The sequence below is a fragment of the Nicotiana attenuata genome, unplaced genomic scaffold (genome assembly GCF_001879085.1).
Source record: "Nicotiana attenuata strain UT unplaced genomic scaffold, NIATTr2, whole genome shotgun sequence".
Classification (NCBI taxonomy): Eukaryota; Viridiplantae; Streptophyta; class Magnoliopsida; order Solanales; family Solanaceae; genus Nicotiana; species Nicotiana attenuata.
Window position 1 is genome coordinate 33,052 of NW_017671099.1, and position 21,361 is coordinate 54,412.

Sequence of the window (21,361 nt, forward strand, 5' to 3'; positions counted from 1 at the left end):
TTAACTGAATATTTTACCTCTTCTATTGTCATGTTGTCCTTTCATAACTGCTTATCTTTATTTGAAACTTATCATCATATCATCTTATAATTGTTTAGTCTAAATCGAGGTTATGATTATATTTTCGCTGCTTATCCTTAACTGAATTGTCGAACATCCTCGAAATTTGCTCAACCTTAAAAGAAGTTTAAACATCCTATATCTTAGTTGACTTGTCTTTATTTTGAACTATTTGACTCGTGTTAGATTCTAAAATGTGGACTTGTGTATTGTGGGATCGTTGCTACATATTGGTTACCGTTCTCTTTATGCCTAGCAGTCTTTACTATAGTTATTCCTTGTGAACTCGTTCTATCGTTTATTTGTGATTTAAAGTTCTTGAGTTGATGTACTTGTCGTACGTTGTATAATTGCCATTGTTGCTGTTGTGGTGATGCACGAGGTTTCTGGCGTACTGTAACTGTTATTTCTGTTGGTTGCTCTGCATATTTACTTTGGACTACGGAACGGTATTTCGGGAGATCCCCCTGCACATTTACTTTGAGACTACGGAACGGTATTCAGGGTGATCCCCGTGCATATTTACTTGGGGACTACGGAACGGTGTTCCATGAGATCCCCCTGCACATTTACTTCGGCCCTCTGCCAACAGCCTCAGGTAAAGCTAAGTTAATTTTATTTATGACCGACTATTTTTCTAAATGGGTTGAAGCACAGGCGTTCGAGAAAGTAAGAGAGAAAGATGTTATAGACCTCATCTGGGATCACATCGTGTGTCGGTTTGGGATACCCGCTGAAATAGTATGTGACAATGGAAAACAATTTATCATAAGTAAGGTAACGAAATTCCTCGAGGAGCACAAAATAAAATGGATATTATCAACACCGCACCATCCTAGCGGGAACAGACCAGCCGAATCGACGAACAAGACTATCATCCAAAACTTAAAGAAAAGGTTGAACGACGCTAAGGGGAAGTGGAAAGAAATGTTACCCGAAGTCCTTTGGGCATATCGAACAGCATCGAAGTCTAGATTGGAGGCAACCCCGTTCTCCTTAGTATATGTCTACGAGACCTTGATTCCGGTCGAAGTGGGGGAACCTAACGCCATATTCCAACATACGACGGAAGAATCAAATCACGAGGCTATGAATCCTAGCCTCGAGCTACTGGATGAAAAATGAGAAGCTGCGCTCGTTCGGATGGTTGTCTACAAGAAAAGAATCGAGAGATATTATAATAGAAGAACCAACCTTCGCCACTTCGAAATCGGGGACTTAGTTCTAAGGAAAGTCACTCTCAACACTCAAGACCCAAACAAAGGAAAACTAGGCCCGAATTCGGAAGGAACATATCGGGTCCTCGGTATCATCGGAAAAGGGTCTTGCAAACCCGGCACAATGGAGGGCGAACAACTGCCCAACAATTGGAATCTGTCACTCCTCAAATGGTATTATTGCTAAGGTATGACTTTCGCCCTTTCCATTCGTATTTGATACTAACTTATTGCAGGTGTTCGATCGAAGACGTCAAAAAACTCTTCAACACGAGGACCTTAGGTTTTAAATCATGCGTTGCACTCTTTTTCCCTTAGATCGGTTTTTATCCCAAATGGGTTTTTCCGGCGAGGTTTTTAACGAGGCAACAATTATGTGCTACCTAAGGAAAATTCAACAGTATCTAAGGCTTCTTTTCAATCAACCTTGAACACTGTGGGGCATCACCCTCGGAGGTTATATTTTCGAGGAAAATACTTCATGCCAAAGTATCTCGATAGGGAAACTTTGTAATGGGCCAAATAGTCGAATGAACCGTGTCCATATAGATTAGTCAATCCCCGATGGCAAAACACGTACGCATGTATAAATAATTTCAAGAAGCATTCTTTCTATATCAAACATTTTGTCTCTCAAAGAAAACCTTCTACTATACGAGCTCTATACTAATGATTTTGTGAGAAATGGATTAAGGTCCAAGCGCAAATACGCCTCTAACACTCGGGAACTTTCATTGGTGATCGACGTATTTGAGTTGTCTAAAATCGAATTCATAAGACCTCAAAGAGGCACCCCTTGATCGCAAATATGCCTCGAATACTCGGGTACTCTCATCGACGATCGACATATTCGAGTTATCTAAACTCGAATTCATAAGACCTCAAAGAGGCACCCCACGATCTATAGGCCAAGGCCATCATCCTCGGGGACTAACACTTCGAAAAAGTTCGAAGTGTTATTGGGAAATAAACCCAAGAGGTATACCCAAAGGCTACGGCCAAATCAATGCGGCTCGGAGACGTCCGAATCTCATAATCACAATAGGCCTTCGAATTCTTTCAAAAACCGGTTAAAAAATGCTACCCTCGGCAAATAATCAAAAGGGCTTCGATAGAATCAGCCCTCAAGAAACCTAAAGAGGTATCAAATTATCTTAACAAAAACCTGTTAAGGCACAAAAAGCAGAGGGGTTTCAATCAACATCGAACCCTAAAAAAACCAACGGGTAAGGAAATACATGCTAAGGCACAAAGAAGTTTTTACTAAGTTTTTTAAGCCGAAAGAGGGGAATAATAGCCATCTTTTAGAGGCCATATCGGCCTGATCTAAAGAGCCTAAGGGCCAATATACTTAGCGTTCGAGACCTTGTTCTCACTCTATCCGAACCCAAGGGTCCGACTATTCCGAGACCAAATAAAGAATAACTTGACTATGGCTCTAGGGCTCACCACTATCCGACACAAACCCTAAGGGCCTATGCCTCGAGTTTAAACCTTATTCGATAACTTGACCATGTTTACCTCGGGCCAAAGTCTTGAACGCACCGTTCAAAGCATAAGGTTGTGTTGAAAATCTTACAAGGCAAAAAACATGTTTAAAAAAATTGAAAAGGCATTCAAGAGAAATTTTCTTTTATATATTGATGAATAAAGATATGTACAAGAGACCGACAGGGGTCTTACAAAAAAAGGAGAAGAAAAATAAATCCTAACTATGCCCAGGGCTAGTTTCTCCCTCGGGGACAGCTTCTCCTTCGGGCCCCTCGTCGTTATCGGACCCGCCTTGGCTGCTTTCATCATCATCATCGTCATCGGAGGAAATAAGAAACATGGCATCAGCTTCAAGCGCCTTAGCCTAAGCTATCTCTTTGGAGAGGTCGAAACCTCAAGCGTGGATTTCCTGGAGGGTTTCCCTCTGGGATTGGTACTTCGCCAAGTTATTGCTTCGTCACTCACGAGCGAAAGCCTCCCATAGCTGTGTTTGAGCAGCCTAGGCATCAGCCAAGTACACAGCTATGGATTTGTCAGCCGCAATCTTCGTCTCCCGACCTCTGCCTTGGCCTCAGCAAGCTTGGCTTCGAGCTCCTCGATCCTTTTGGCCTGGGTTGAACCTTTCGCTTTATCACTCCGAAGTTGGACCTCAGCCGATGCCAGTTTGGCCAAAGCAACCACTTTTTTCGTAGCAAGGCGGTCCATGTTCTCCTTCCACCGACCATAGTCGGCTTTGACTTAGACGACCTCCCCTCAAAGAAGCTCGATCTTTTCAAGCTTTTGCTGCAACTAAGATATTGAAGTATTAGCCTCCAAACGTGGGTAGAGTTTGTACTCTTTCAAAAGATTAGTTACCTGCTCGTCTAGCTTGGCCTCTCCCTTACGAGCCTTGGCCAATTCAGCTCGGAGGTCTCCGAAATCCTCTTCTTTCTACACATAGAGGCATTTAAGGGTGTCTCTCTCCTCAGTAAGCCTTTTGAGATCAGCCTCACACCGGCTCAGCTCGGCTTGGGACTTGTTGAACGCTTCCCTATGAAGCACCACAGCCGGTGGAGAACGAAAAGAAATCAGCAAGGAGGAGATAAAAACAAACATAATAACGAGGAAAGAAGTTTACCTGGTTCAGAACGATGGGCCTCGTTAAAAACCATCATCGCATCTAGGTCGAAAACGTCATCGACCCCTGCAAGACAACCACGAAATATGTCTTCCCCATCGTGGGCCATTCCTGCGTCGGGGGTCTCCAGAGATCGAGCCTCCCGAAACTGCCCTTCAGAGAATTTAGGGCCGGGCGGTGAGTCATCATTATTAATTGCCCCAAGCGAGTCACTTGGGGTGCTCTCTCCCTTCCGAAGAGCCTACTATCGGAATCTTCGAACACACTCGTCGTTTGTTGATCACGGTAGGAAATATCTTGTACCCCCAATTACTTGGGGACTTTGCTCGGAGTACCTTCCAAGGTCTCCTCTATCCGAGGATGAGTCTCCTCGACCCCCACCGCACCAACTGTTTTTGGAACCTCGACGCTCCCCCTCTTTCGAGGTACCAGCTCGTAACCGGCATCATCCTCCCCTCCTCTTGCTCATCTCGTAGCTTTTGGGCTACGCCGACAGACAGAGCATCAGAGTCTTCCTTCGGCTTACGATCCCTACTCTTCTTAGGCTCCGGGGTATCAGCGGGCGAGGCCCTTCTCCTCTTCTTGTCTTTGGCCGATTTGGCAAAAACTTCTTCCCTAGGCGGGGCCGGCCTCAATTTAGCGACATCCCCAAGGCCTGCGTAAAAGGGAGTCAAGTATGAGCGAAAGGAAATGTGTCATAAAAGAACATCATAAGCATACATGATAAACTTACCATGATTTTTAGCCTCCCATCTACCCCTGGCCAAGTCACGCCAGCAGTGCTCGGCATGGGAGAAAGTTGCTGCCAACTTCTGAACCCAGTCTTCAAGGTCGGAGACCGCATGAGGCCTCCAGGCAACCGCTGCATAACAGATGAAAGTGTTACACAAAGCAAAAAATAAAATACGAAGATTAACGGCTAATACTTACGATCGGGGTTCCAGTTCTCGGGGAATGGCAGCTTCTCCTCGGGGATGAGATCACAGGTCGTTACTCGCACGAACCGGCTCATCCAATCTCGGTCCTTGTCCTCGTCGATACTTGCAAAAAAGGACTTCGTCGATCAGCGTTGTAGCTTGATTAATCCTTGATAAATTTTTGGTCGATACAGCCATATAAGGCGGCTGAGAGTGAATCCCAACCCCTCGCACCTTACCATAGAAGAAACGGAGCATAATCACTATGCGCCAAAATGAGGGATGTACCTGGCCGAGGGTAACCTAGTACGTTTTGCACAAATCAACGATAATTAGGTCAAGGGGACCCAATGTGAAGTGGTACGTGTAAACACTTAGAAACCCCTCCACGTGAGTAGTGATGCTTTCTTCGGGGGCGGGGATCTATACCACGACCTCGGGCCCCCAGTTGCAGTCTTCCTTCACGACGTCGAGCTATTTCATCGTTATCGAGAAAATATACCTCGATACGTGTTCACATCGGCCAGGGACCGATGGAGGGTTTTCAACTTTGAAGTCGTTTTTAGGACACAAGGGCTGGAACAATCTCATGAAGTAGCGATTCCACCAGCGTTTTGTCAACGGCCGGCCGGGAAGTAGAAGAAAAGGCTTTCTCATTTTGAGGGATGGTTTTGGAGGTTTTTGCCATCGATTCAGATGAGATAAAGCGGAAAGAAGTGGAGTTTGGTATTTTTGGTCCTAAAAGATCGAATCAATGGGCGATGGAGGAGAAGAGGTAGAGAGAGGAAAAGACTTAGAGAAATTGGTGAAGATGAAAGTAAAGTTTTGATTCAAATGGAAAACCTGTATTTACAGGTTCACGGCGACGGTTCAGTGGCGCTAGTGGCCGACCGTCACCGGCAAGCATTTAATATTTTGGGGAAACAAACCGACGGGACGTTTCGTTCACCTCGAGCTTACATCACGGGGATGATGTCATTATCGGGGCCTCCAGAAAATCGAAGGCTCAAATCGTTTCTTATCATTTTATTCTAAGAAACGAGGGGACTATCTGTATACAGTGGAATCGGAAGGCTAGGGCGTCGAGCTCGTGGTCGAAGTTCCTTTCCAAGGTCGAGGTAGATAACACTTACCGAGGTCAGAAGAAGGCGTGCTTTGAGATGACGCCGGTATGATCCAGTAACAGAAAGAGTGAGATACCGCTACGGGCCGAAGATCACGACGTAAATTTCTGTATGGATTGATCTTTAGCGGTTTAACAGTTGTCAAATATGATTTCCTACTATAATTAGAAGTGTACCTTATTTAGGACTCTCCTATTATATAAAGGAGGATCCCATTCATTTGTAAGACACATTGTTCTCTGATAAGAAAATATATGCACGTTACTCTCTTGCTATTTCACTTACTGTTCATCAAGAGTTATTTTATTATTTGTTATCCCATTACCATACCTCGAGATTGTCATAGATCGAGGTTGAGTCTTAGTTTACGCACTGGGTTGATCTATTTTATTCTTTAATTTATCTATTTGTCTCCTTGTTTATCAGTTAGTATTGGATTAAATCACATATCCTTAAAATCACAATATAAATTAAATTGTTACTCGAATTTTAAGGTAAAAATTACCATTTTCAACTTCCATATCTAGGCATATATAGCTGCCTCTGTGGCTAATCTTGTACAGGTTTCACACATGAACTCTTTCATACACTCACTTCCTTGTTGAAAATCCAGCTAAACTTCACTTGATGCAACTCCAACTTCTTAGCTCTCTCATCGGCTCTCTCTTGCAACCTTTTTATCTTAGGTGGTAATCCACACGCAAAGTCTTGCGCACGTTTCACCTCATCCTTAATTCCTTCAAGCTTTTCCAATTGCCCATCGATCGATCAAAAACTCCAATATATCTGCATAATCATGACTTGTATACACTCCTAACCTTTGAGCCATAGAAGCAAAGTGCTCGAATAGATCTGGATACACCCATCGTACATTAGGTGGGCAGGCATCGTAATCCTCTTTTTCATCATTTTAGCAATGGCTAGCATGGAGTCATTTGGGTCCAATTCCAGCAATTTCTCAGCCATCTTGACGTAGGCGTTTTCAAGTCGCTTTTCGTCCGCTGCTATTGTTCCACATATGCGTGCTAATATTGGGTCGGCAACCTTGGCTAGACGAGCAGTATTGCCATGTGACACGAATGTTGCTCTTTCTTGGAATGATGTGTACACAAAGCCTAAGTAGGGTTGCTCTCTGTTCTTATATCCTTTAAAGTCAAGAATTTAACAACTTCACTTGATAAAGGGTTTAAGCTAGCTAGATATACTGTAAATTCTTTTGTACACGATCGATATAATTTAACCTATTTAACAAGTTAATTATTAGTTTTCTCAGGCTAACAAATACTTAACACTTATCATACTGATTAACGTACAATCACTTTACAAGTGATAATTGTGTAAATTGCACCGTCAGTACATAAACTTTAAACTCTTTTGAGCAGTAAATTTGCATGCAATCACTAATGAGCACTCCTTCGTGAGAATATAGTTACCAAGAAAATCAAAACTTGATCTACAACGCAATATCCCCTTTTAGCTGAAGGTCATTTCTAAATTAAAGAGTTTTCATTCTTTAGAAACTTGTTCGATAAAAGCCTTGAGAGGTGAAATTGAATTAAGTTATTTGGAACGTACTTAGTCTGACGTCGCTAGCTCCTTTATTCTTCCACCTTTGGAGAGCATCAGCGATTTCATGTGCAAAAGCACATCCCTTCTTTTCCATAAATAAGTAAACACTTGTAAGAGAAGGTCACTTTTTGCCACGTAAATGTTACTCCCCTCTTTCAAATTAGATGACCTACTTTAATTTCTTTTTTAGTCTGTTCCAAATAAATAACATATTTTTAAATTTGAAAATAATTGAACTTTAAACTCTTCATCTTACTCATTTTACCCTTAGGGGTCGTTTGGTTGGAATACGATTTATATCGGTATAAGTTATGCCGGTATAAGTTATATCGGGAGAAGTTATGTTGGGATTAGTTATGCTGGGATTGTTGTTTATTCATTGTTTGGTATGTTGTATAAATAATGAGAATTGCATAATTTCTATGAAGAAGGAATAAGTTATACCGGTGCTAATTACCCCACCTTCTATAAGGTATAAGTTATCCCAGTGTTAAAATTAACACCGGGATAACTTATACTTGATTTGCTAACCAAACAGAGTATTAAGGTGGTATTAAATTTTTATACCACCCTTATACCTTCTTATACCTCGTACCAAACGGCCCCTTAATAAGAAGCTCTTATAACCACATAAATGTCATGGCCCACAAAGTTTTTACCCCTTAAACTTTTAAAATCACAAGTTTCAAAAGTTCTTTTTTTAAACTACGTGTCGAGTCAAACTACCCCATCTAAATTAAAACGGATGTCCGAGCTTAACGAAAGATGCACGGCGCCTTGTAAACTAATTAAGTGCCGAAAATGCAAATTTACCTTTTTAAATTTATTAAGTACTCCCTCACTTTCGTTATAATTTGTTTGACATAGTTCAACTGCACGAATTTTAAAAAATAAATATATTTAATGACTATAAGACTTTTGAAACTTGTGATATTAAAAATGTCAAAAAATTTATGTGGCTATAAAAACTTCTCATTAAATAAAACACGAAAAGTTTAAAAGTGTTGGAAATCAATCGATCTCACCATTATCAGAAAAAGAAAGAGGAACAAAGAAGCAGATAGAAAAATGTTCGGACATAACAAAGCCCTTTGAGTTTTTGATCTCAGATAAGAGGAGACATGTGTCATCATCTCGGCAACCAACGAAAATTTGATTGATCCAATCTGGACCGTCTATAATGGAGCTCAACTCTAGAAGCTTCTCACATGTGTGGAAAAGCTCACACGTACTGAAGATAGTAAGGAATATTATTTGATTAGTTTGTTATTTTAGTCTAATGTAAAAGTGACAAGTGTACAGATCTTATAGGATTCTTTTATTTTCCATTTTTCTTTTCTAGTTTTCCTTTTAGGAATATACTTGTATAAAGCTAGAGAGTCCTGTACAGTGAGATCATCAATCAAAAATACAGAAATTTTTTACATCTATTCTTCATTATTCCTTACATGGAATCAGAGCTCCAGCTCGATCCCAAGAAGATTCAATCTATTTTCTTCTAATTCTTCTTTTGCTCTTTCTCTCATTCGTCCTTCATCATGCCTGATACGGATGTAGATCAAAGCACTGTTACATCAACTGGAAAATGCACCAAATTCTGATCCCAATCACCCATATTTCCTTCATTCTTCAGATGCTCCAGGAATGAGCTTAGTGAATGCTGTGTTTGATGGCAAAGGATATCAAGGTTGGAAGAGATCTGTGCTCATAGCTCTTTCAGCGAAAAACAAGTTGGGGTTCATCAATGGAAACTGCCCAACCCCTGCTGCTACCTCCAAAGACTTTCAACCTTGGAGTAGATGCAATGACATGGTTACCTCTCGGCTTCTCAATTCTTTGACTAAAGACATAGGAGACAGTGTGATTTACTCCAAATCAGCAAGGAATCTTTGGACCAACTTGGAGCACAGATTTGGACAATCCAATGGTGCAAAATTGTATCACCTGCAAAAAGAACTAGCAGGTTTAACTCAAGGAGCAAATGACATTGCAACCTATTTCACAAAAAACAAACGAGTCTAGGATGAACTAGATTCACTCAACTCGAACATCAAGTGCACTTGCACTTGTGTCTGTGAAGGAAAGAAAATACAGGAGAAATCACAAGAAGATGAGAGACTCATAGAGTTCCTTATGGGATTAAATGAGGCAATGGTCAAGCTAGGGGCAACATAATCCTGATGAATCCCTTACCTAGCATAGATCAAGCCTATTCATTGATTTTGCAGGATGAAAATCAAAGAGAGGTATATGCCAACCCTCTCATTTCTGCTGAAGCTTCATCCTTCATGGCAGGAAATCAACCTAACATAGAGGGAGGATTTGCTAATCAAGCAAGTTTTTCAAACAGAAATGGAAAGCAGAAGTACATAGGTCAAGGACAGAAAAATGGAAATGGATTTCAAAAGTCTGGTAATCCATCTCAGAAGCCACCATTTGTCAAAGGAAGACAAATCAAGTTCAACCCTAATGTAGCATGTACCTATTGCAAAAAGACAGGTCACACAGTGGGAGATTGCTACAGAATCATAGGGTTCCCAGAAGATTTTGAATTCACCAATGGAAAACAGGGCAGGGTACAGTCAGAAGTAATGTGGCATTTTCAGGGGAACAGGGAGATGATAGCACAAACAATTGTACTGAGGCACGGAACCAACATCTTTCCAAAGATCAGCTTTCACAACTAGTCCAACTGATTAAACAGGTCAAAATCGGGGATACAGGAAGTCAAAATTCAGAGATTAATGCCAATGCAGTTGCTGGTACTATTGTCAAATATTCTGGAACATGTTTTTCAGTTTTTAATTCAAATACATGGATTATAGATTCAGGTGCTTCAAAACATATGTGTTTTGACTCAAATGCTTTTGTTTCTCTAACTCCTCTTCCTGTTCCTTTACATATAAATCTCCCTAATTCCTTCAAGGTAACAGTCACTCACATAGGTAGAGTCTCTATTCTTCCAGATTATGTCCTAGAGAATGTACTTCATGTCCCTACTTTCAGATATAATTTGTTATCTGTTAACAGGTTCTCTTCACAATTTTAGTGCATTCTCTCATTCTCTTCTGGTCAATGTATCTTGCAGGCCTCTTTAATGAAGAGGGGTCAAGTTGTTGGTGAAGCAAAAGAAGGATTATATTTGTTGGAGCCTAATGCAGTCGAACTTAGGGACAATCATGAGAGACATGTAGTTACAATTTCAAATCATAATGTTTCTAGTCAAGTTTCAAATTCTTTTCCTTTTTTCTGCAATTGCTACTTCTAATGTAAATCTATTGCACTCTAGATTAGGCCATTTACCTTTTTCATCAATGAAGCATTTCAGTTTATCTCTTTCCCTCCTGATTATGAACATTTCTGTGATATTTGTCCTAAGGCTAGACAAACTAGAAATCCTTTTTCATTAAGTCAAATCAAGTCAAAGAAAGCATTTGAGTTAATTCGTGTGGATACATGGGGACCTTACAAAGTTCCCACATATAATGGTTACAAATATTTCTTGACAATAGTGGATGACTACAGCAGGGGTACATGGACTTTCTTAATGAGTACTAAGAGCAACGCATTTGATGTATTAAAGAACTTTCTCACAATGGTTGAGAGACAGTTTGGTGTTAAAGTGCAAAAGCTAAGAACTGACAATGCCTTTGAACTTGGTAAAGGTACACAAGAATCTGCATTTTTGACTTCTCAAGGGATACTTCATCAGACATCTTGTGTTGCTACCCCTCAACAGAATGGGGTAGTGGAGAGGAAACATAGGCACCTTGTAGAGATTGCAAGAGCTCTTCTTTTTCAATCAAAGGTCCCTATTGCTTATTGGGGTGAATGTTTACTAACTGCAACCTACCTGATTAACAGGTTACCCTCTAATGTCCTTAAAGGGAAAACACCCTATTCTATATTGTTTCACCAGTCTCCTTCCTATGATACTCTTAGAGCCTTTGGGTGTCTTTGATATGTTTCTACTCTATCTAGTGGAAGAAGCAAGTTTGATCCAAGATCAAAAGCTTGTGTGTTTCTGGGTTATCCACTAGGACAAAAGGGTTATAAAGTTTTGGAATTAGATACTAAGAAGGTCATAGTCTCCAGAGATGTGCATTTTTATGAAAACAAGTATCCTTTTGCCTCAAATCCTACATCTCTACATCCAAATCCTGCCTTTTCCAATGATTCATCAGAAGAACTCATTTTTCCTAAATCTACCTCATCTCCTTCAGAAGCATGTTCCCCTGCACCTTCATCAACTCCAAGCACTGAACATTTACCCCAACACCACAGCCCTCCTGAATCTGCTATCTCCTCCCTAAACATATCTGTTTCATCCACACCTATCAGACTCCAGTCACCTCTCCAGTCCTCTTCCTCTAGAAATAGTGTTCCCAGAAACAACACTCCTGTTGCACCTAGAAGATCTTCAAGAGTATCAAAACTGCCTAGCTATCTCAATGACTACATTTGCAATAATATTTTTACTACTGATCTCACTACCTCTTGTTTTGCATAGCCTGCTACTCCTACTTCCTATTCTTTTGGAGATTTATCTCCTCACAATCAACATGTGTTGCAATCCATCTCAGATGTTTCAGAACTTAGCAGTTTCTCTCAGGCCTCTTTGCACCCAGGATGGCAAAAGGCCATGGTCTCAGAACTTGAAGCTTTACAGAATAACCACACTTGGGAAGTGGTTCTCCTACCACCAAGAAAGAAGGCATTGCCTTGTAAGTGGGTTTACAAGGTCAAGCACAATTCAAATGGTACCATAGAAAGACTGAAAGCACGTTTAGTAGTGCGGGGGGACATACAAAAAGAAGGAATCGACTACAATGAGACATTTTCACCTGTGGTAAAAATGACTACCATCCGATGTCTTTTGGCAGTGGCAGCCAAAAAGGAATGGCCAATTTATCAATTGGATGTAAGTAATGCATTCTTACATGGAGATCTACAAGAAGATGTTTTTATGAAATTTCCTGTTGGCTTATCACCTCCCTCTCCTAATCATGTTTGTCTGCTCAAAAAGTCTCTCTATGGGTTAAAACAAGCTTCCCGGCAATGGTATGCTCGGCTTGCTGGTGCTCTCAATTTTAAAGGGTATTCCTCTTCTCTTAATGACTACTCATTATTCTTCAAAAAGCAAGGACATTTGACTACAATTGTGGCATTTTATGTGGATGACATCCTAATTAGTGGGAATAATTCTTCAGAAATCACTCTTTTAAAGACATTTCTTCACCATGAATTCAAGGTAAAAGATCTGGGTAACTATTTTTTTTTAAGCAATCCACTAGGCAAGTGGCTAGGGCTAGTTTTATTAATACTAAAAAAGTAAAGAGAAACCACATAGGAAAAGTACTAATAAGGGGGACAATAGTCCAGTAGTGTTGCCTCTATGCCTTGGCTATATAATCACTCCTCTGCGCCTCACATTGCCCTTATGGCAGCCTCATGTAGAGGAATCATGGTGTAGCTGCCGGCAAAGTCTCACGAGGGTATATAATCTCATAGCCATTTGGATATCTTTCCAAAGGCATAGGGCAAGAGCAACACGAACTGGACTAAACCTTACCTTACTAATCCTATTGAGGCAAATAAAAAGCCTCACCTACTAGCAAGCATGTAAAAAAAAGGAACTTGCTAAAACTAAATATTCTATGATCATCACAGAGTTTATAACATACTCTGTGATGATATTACATAGAACTATACTAATGTGATGGTAGAATAAAAATATGAAGAAATAACCATGTTTCTCTTTCTTCTCTAATCTTGTGAAGTTTTCAATTTGTAGACTCTTGTCTTCATCCTCAACCTTCTTCAAAATGTCTTCAAAATTCATGCTTTCTTCTTTGAACAATTGGACTTTGTGGATGTAGTTTGAGTGGCCTGTTTTTTTTTTTTTTTGCAATTCTCATTGAGAGTCTCCTTATGTTTGCATTCTCATTTACCCTGTCGTCCCAAATATTGTCCCTTATGTAAGATTTCTTGCTTTGCCCACTATGCATTGGCGATAAATCCCTTTTCCTTGCTGCATCTTTCCGTCATTGTTGTAGCATTGCATCTTCCTCACCTTCTTCATACAAATCTCCCCCCAAGTGCACAGGATTTGGTAAGCCTTGACCACCATCTTGAGACACCAAAGCATTTCCATCAACATCGCTATCAGCTGCAAGAATCTCGAAGGAATTTGTGTTGGTTGCAATGTTAACGTCATTTGGTCGAACACCTTGAGTCTGTTTTTCTGGTGAGAGCTCCTTCTTTGTGGGAGATTTTCTGGTGGTTATCACGTTCTAATCTGCTTCCTCTTTGTTTTGATCACCTCCTTTATTATCCCAAACTAGCATCCCATTTCTATTTTCCAGTTCTATGCCCTTATTCCCAGGTTTTTCGATCCCTGAAATTTGGGCAATAGTTGGTTTGTTAGAGATTTTACCTGTAGCAGACTTATCAACTATAGGAGTTCCTTCCACTATAGTCACATCTCCTTTAAGACCTTGCCTCTTAGTTTCATCGCCTGCTATGACCTCCTCTACATTACATACTTGTTCAGCTGCCTCATTATGATCCAATTTAGGGCATGTAACAGCTGCAACACTATTTGTAACACCCTTGGACATTGTACCAGGTGACAAAATAGCTGCTGCACTAGCCAGCTTGTCATAAGCTTGCACAATTGGATCCACCACATTGGAGATCCTAGCTAATGCTATGTTAGCAGGTACATCTCGAGAGGGTAGTTGTGGACCTTTGTCAACTTTTGAAACATCACCTTCAGTTTTTTCCATATCTGCTCGAGTAATTACCACCTCATGGTTTTTATTCACAATATGCTTCCTTTCTTCGATTTGTGAGACCTGCTGCTCATTCAACTTTGTTTTTTTTACTGCTTCACCTTCCAGTTGCCCAGCTCTTTTTGCATTAAGAAAATCCCTTACATCACCTTGTAACCTATCCACCTTGTCCAGCCCCTCAACTGGTGCACTTGTTGTGGTGACCTCCTGTAAACCATCTTCTTTTAACTGTCGACATGTTTTATCATCATGCCCTTGGTGCTTGCAATATGTGCAATATTTTGGAAGATTATCATACACAACTTCTTGGTACTACACGTTTGTTTTGCCTGAAACATTATCGACAATCAAAATTTTAACCTTCTTAGGATGTTTTCCAAGAAGATCAAGAATAACCTTCACCCTTGCCGCACTAGGCCTAGTTCTATCTTGAGTTGCCTTATCTACAGCAATAGGTTTACCCACAGCTGATGCAATGGACATCAAGGACCTCTTAGCAAAAAAGTTGGGTGGCAGACCTGGAAACGAAATCCACACCACTGCCATGGATGTTTCTTCTTTAGGGTTGAAGTCTAACGTCCATGGAAAGGTTCTGAAAAAGTATTCATCACCTTTTGCCTTGAAATATCCAATTGATCTTGATATACACTGAACATAATCGTTGTATAAATCCAATCTAACTAAAATGTGACGAAAATCCAGTAGCCCTATATTACAACGACCTTGTATATGAAATTGCGACGAGAAAACTTTTCTGAACTCTTGAAGATCAGGTTTCCCATATGAGAACTTCATGATAACAGCCTGATGCAATCCTTCTTCTCTTATGAATTGATTAACGTCTTCCATTGAGAACTCTACTATTGGGTCACGATGGACGATAGTTACAGGAACCAACTCACGTTTTTTCAAATTTGCGGCAGCAATTTGTTTTGGACGTAACTGATCTGCATAACTATGGTTTGGATTATTGTTTATTGTTGTTTCTTGTGTGTTTTGAATTGCCTCTCCCACAGCCAAAGGCTGGGGAGAGGGTGCAGCAGCCATGGCTGCCTTCGAACGTGAGAGAAGACCTAGAGAGAGAAAGTAGAGAGAAGGCAGAGAAAATTCGCTCGGGTTTCCCTGGTTTAGTGGGTAACTTACATTATTTTTTAGGCATGGAGATTCTTCGAGAAAAACAGGGTATTATTGTTTGCCAAAGAAAATTTACCTTAGACCTGCTGAAAGAGTTTGATGTCCTCCATTCTTCTGCTGTTTTGTCTCCACTTGAACCATCCTCTAAACTCCACGCAGATTCAGGAACTCTTCTTCCAAATCCTAGTGTTTATAGACAACTTGTGGGCAAGTTGAACTATTTGACCCACACTCGCCCAGATCTATCTTTTGTTGTCTTGAAATTGAGTCAATACATGCAAAGTCCCCGCCTTTCTCATTTCAAAGCAGCTCTGAGGGTCCTTAGGTATCTCAAATCTGATCCAGGTCAGGGTATTTTTTTGAATTCAGCTCCGTCTCTAAAACTCGTTGCTTTTTGCGATGCTGATTGGGCATCTTGCCCAAAAACCAGGCGCTCTTTCAGTGGTTTCTACATTGCCCGTGGAGCTTCACCAATTTCCTGGAAATCTAAAAAGCAGGCATCTTTATCTCTGTCTTCTGCTGAGGCAGAATATCGCTCCATGCGTAAGGTTGTCGCTGAGTTAACATGGTTAACTCGTCTTCTCCAAGATCTATCCATCAAACTGATCACGCCCAACTCTAGTCTTAACAAGGATAAGCGGTCGCTGCAAATATAATTCGGTCTAAAAGTCCGGAGTCGAATCCCACAGAGAACTAAGGTTTAGCTATAGTTGTTCAATATTGCAAAGAAGACAAGTTTGAACAATTTCTAAATATAATATTAAGATTTTTATACCTAACTAATTAACCAACAAATACTATAAAACGGTAAAATTATCAAATAAAGAGACAAAGGTTTGAGACTACATTAAGGAGGTCTAGAGTTATGATCCCCAATTGTTGATTTCATTAATTGTATGTTTCTTATAGCTTTGACTTAGTTGCCTCTATCAATCATGAACTCTCCAGCTATCATAAATCTCTCTCGAACAATTATGATAATTTACTAGACGCACTCTCTCAAGCTATGCTAGCTAGATTCACATTACAGTTCACTTAGATCGCACCTGAGGTATCGATATCTCTAATATAACCTCTAAACCCTCGGTTATGACTCTCGCCTATACTCCGGGAGTGATGTTGTTCAAACAACTACCTAAATATGCACTCTCTCTCAAGCAGATACATAATAAATAGGAACGGCTAATTGAGGATCCTTTCAATTAACCAAAATCAGAACGTAGTTGAACAAATAGAGATTAACAACTAACTTAAAACTATATTAATATAACAACCAATTCATCCCCAAAAGGTTCCATCAAAACTCTAGATAATAAATTAGCTATTCATAAAAGTATGTGAAAACACAATACTCCAATTCATAACCAACAATAAAATAGGAAGAAGAAGGGGAAAAACTCGTAGTTAAATCTTCCTCCTTGCTCCTAGAGTGTTCTTGCCTCCAAGGGTGTTATCTAACCCTAAAGTAGTGTCTCCTCCTCCAAAGTGGTATTTTAGGATGTATTTATATGACATAGGGTTGATGAGGGGCGGAATTCTTCAATCCAACTTCGGATGGGAGAGCTGGAATCCGCGTCTGCCTTCGCGTCTAGACGTGGATTTTGACGCGGATCCGCGTCTGCCTTCGCGTCTGGATGCGGACTTTGACGCGGATGCAGCTTTTGAAATTCTTCCATTTGCTTCGCTTCGCTGTTTTGTGCCTTAATTTTTTTCCTTTTTCGCGTCCGACTTCGTGCCACGCACGAGAGTAGACGAGCTCCCACTCCTTTAATTTCTTCTTTTTTATGTCGAATTGTCATCTTTTGATCATTTATCATCCAAACTCGTTCCTACACATAAGAAACACATAATGAGTATATTTCACTTCGAAAATCATGTAATCTCCCGCGACACACACAAGAATTAATATGCAAATATACTCAAAAATATACACTTTTCATCATTTATCAACACCCCACACTTAAACTCTTGCTCGTCCTCGAGCAACTTAAAATTGAGCGCATAGGCAAGAATACCTTTTTAAACAATTCTCTTAACTCATCACACCAAGAGTATTTAAAATAGACTAAGCACAATAGCGTAACATCTTCACCTCAAGATTTGACTCACAGGTACCACGCATTATTCACAACTCACCCATTTACTCTAACATAGAGGTCACTGACATTACCTTTTCTTCGTGAATCAAGTGCCCTGACACAACAAAAGAGAGGAGTTCCACATAATAAAATTTAAGAACACTTGGGAACTCAAGATAGAAAGAATTCACTCACTCTCAGAAATAACATTCATATGCCACAAAAGATGCACCATAAGTTTGCCCGTAGTGTACTACTCCACTAATCGAGCTCATTCAATCTAGGATCAATTAGGACTTTATTTGGTTGTAATGTAGGCTACGGGACGGGTAGGATACATTTAGATATAAGAGTGACTACACCTCCCTAAGCATTTTAATACATATACTTTAACATTCAAACCCAATACTTATATCAAACCAAAACTCCACCTTCACATCAATGTATATTACCCCATTCTTCTTGATGCACACTTACATCAGGAACCACCACTAATGAAGGAATTTTTTTCACAACAATCCAATTATTTTTTTTCAATTCAAGTAGCTCTTACTTTTTCAAAACAGTGCACCTTTCTCGTTATTTCATTAGTTCCACTCAAAAGCCCAACCAACCACCCCACACTTTAACTTTTACATAGTTCATGATAATTCAAGTGCTCATGAGAGGTTACAATGGTTCAAATAGATGGTTAATTCAAACAAATGGGTAAGGCGTGTAATGTGGTTGCCAAAGAAACAGGATTACAGGCTCAAAGGGGTTAACTACGATACATAATAATTAGGCGGGTAAAATATACATATATGGCTCAACAAAGAAACGCCTATATCACTTCCAAGATTGAACAAAACTACTATTTCGCTTTGCAAACACGCAGGGCAAGTTCTAGGTATCAAATGCAATGCACTGAATAACGCAAAACCTTACACTTACATGGCACATAACTCACTCTGGATTGGATTCATAGACACTCTAGTCAAAGCAGTTAAGCAAAGTTAAGATAATACAATTTAAGGTACTTATACAAGAGTCAAAAATTGAGCCTAAGCGTCACAACCAAAGTACTCACTATTCTCAAGGCATAACCAAGTCAAGAGATATTGCTTCAATTCAAAACACAACACAATGGCTCCTACTCCCAAAAAAAACTAACTACACCCGGTTCAAATAAAACCCTTGGAAAAGAACCGCGGCACAAAGAAAAACTTAGGGGGAATTATTACACTATCTACAAAGAAAATCTTTTTGTTTTTTTTTTCTTTAGACTTAAATCCCTCAAGAAAATTGTCTAATAGATCCATCGTCGGGAAAAGTCCAATCTTTTAAAAAAAATACTATTTAATTAAACTAATACAGCTAAAGTAGCATGAAGAGTCACCTAGACAATCTCATCACCCCACACTTAAAATTGTGCATTGTCCCCAATGCACAGCATAACCATAAGAGGGTAAGAGAAACTCCCTGGTAGGCCAAAGGCCGAAGCACTAGCAGTTCATGGGGTACTCAGACTTCTCCCAGGCTTGGTCCTTCGTGTGGGTACCTCACACTTAGTTCTAACCATTTGATTTGCTGTTGCATCCTTCCAATACCTTTGCTTTCCATGCTCCTAAAAAAAATAAAAAAAATTGACACTACAAAAATAATACAATTAAAAAAATAAAAAATAAATAAAAGAAAGCAATAAAGTTGGGTTGCCTCCCAACAAGCGCTTGATTTAACGTTGCGGCACGACGCGAATCACTTTTTGCCTCCACCTCAAGCTTATGAATTGAACCCCAAGTTTTGATTCAAGCTTATGATTATGGTCATGGGGCGGTGGAACGAATCTAACTGGCCCAAGGAAATAATGTAGTATTCTGCACTCCTTGGCCTTTGTATGAGGTATGTAATCCTGACTTTCTGGCAAGAAGAATTCCAGAATATATGCACCTTGTTCCTCATTCCTTGACTCTTCGATTGGTTCAGATGACTCTATTTCCATATCATCATCCAAACATAATGTGGAAAAATGCTTGGAGTGTGGACCAATGCGCTCAAACACATGAACTTCAGGACTCTCAACATCCTCAACATCAGTGATACTAGAGTCAACAAAATTTATATCCTCAAAGTCCTTGGCTGGCTCTAGTCTCACTTCTTCAACATTGACATCCTCAAATTGTGGTTGGCTAGGTTGTTGATGTTCTACTCTGACCTCCCCAATTAACACCTCAAATTCATGCTCTTCTTGGCTACTATCCTCAATATTGGCTTGTTGAGCATTAAAAGCTCCAACCACTTGACTCAACTGAGCCTCCAACTTGCGAATAGTTGCCTCTTGCCTTTCTATGTGCAATTGTTTCTCATTGTTATGTTCCAGAAGGAACTTTAGCATATCCTTGATCTCCTTCAAGTCCGCATTCCCAGGTTCTTTGTTCCTATTAACTTCACAAGAAAAGGTAGAACCATCATAGTAAGGGGTTGGGGGAAAATAAGAAATATAAGCACAACCATGAAGGTGACCATTTTTACCACCACACACATCACACACATTCCACAAATAAGATTGAGTTGGTGCACAAAACTCGCTCTCAGGAACGTTTTGAAAATTTTGCCACGGGTGGTTTCCTTCACAATATGTATGGAGATCAATAGTAGAATTATCTACACCTAAATCCCCATAATTCCAAGATGCCATGTTTCTCAAATCGATAGTTATAAAAAAAAAACCAAAAAAAAAGAAAACAAAATAAAATTTAAAACTCGAACCTAGCAATATATACAGCTACAACTACACCGTTAGTTCCCCAGCAACGATGCCAAAATTTGGTCACGCCCAACTCTAGTCCTAAAAATGATAAGCGTTCGCTGCAAATATAATCCGGTTCAAAAGTCCGGAGTCGAATCCGACAGAGAACTAAGGTTTCGCTGTAGATGTTCAATATCGCAAAGAAGACAAGTTTGAACAATTTCTAAATTATAATATTAAGATTTTTATATCTAACTAATTAACCAACAAATACTATAAAACGGTAAAATTATCAACTAACGAGACAAAGGTTTGAGACTAAATTAAGGAGGTCTAGAGTTATGATTTCCCCAATTGTTGATTTCATTAATTGTATGTTTCTTATAGCTTTGACTTAGTTGCCTCTATTAATCATGAACTCTCCATGTATCATAAATCTCTCTTGAGCTGTTATGATAATTTACTAGACGCACTCTCTCAAGCTACGCTAACTAGATTGACATTACAGTTCACTTAGATTGCACCTGAGGTATCGATATCTCTAATCTAACCTCTAAACCCTCGGTTATGACTCTCGCCTATACTCCGGGAGTGATGTTGTTCAAACAACTACCTAAATATGCACTCTCTCTCAAGCAGATACATAATAAATAGGATCGGCTAATTGAGGATCCTTTCAATTAACCAAAATCAAAACGTAGTTGAACAAATAGAGATTAACAACTAACTCAAAACTATATTAATATAACAACCAATTCATCCCCAAAAGGTTCCATCAAAACTCTAGATAATAAATTAGCTATTCATAAAAGTATGTGAAAACACAATACTCCAATTCATAACCAACAATAAAATAGGAAGAAGAAGGGGAAAAACTCGTAGTTAAATCTTCCTCATTGCTCCTAGCGTGTTCTTGCCTCCAAGGGTGTTGTCTAACCCTAAAGTAGTGTCTACTCCTCCAAAGTGGTGTTTTAGGATGTATTTATATGACATAAGGTTGATGAGGGGCGGAATTCTTCAATCCAACTTCGGATGGGAGAGCTGGAATCCGCGTCTGCCTTCGCGTCTAGACGCGGACTTTGACGCGGATCTGCGTCTGCCTTCGCGTCTAGACGCGGACTTTGACGCGGAT

The 21,361-nt window shown here is 39.9% G+C and overlaps 1 pseudogene; it reads right to left on the minus strand.

Annotated features, from left to right (window-relative positions):
- Window positions 1-3,290: 3,290 nt before the first annotated feature.
- LOC109205912 overlaps window positions 3,291-21,361 on the minus strand; it is a 40,085-nt pseudogene continuing 22,014 nt past the window's right edge.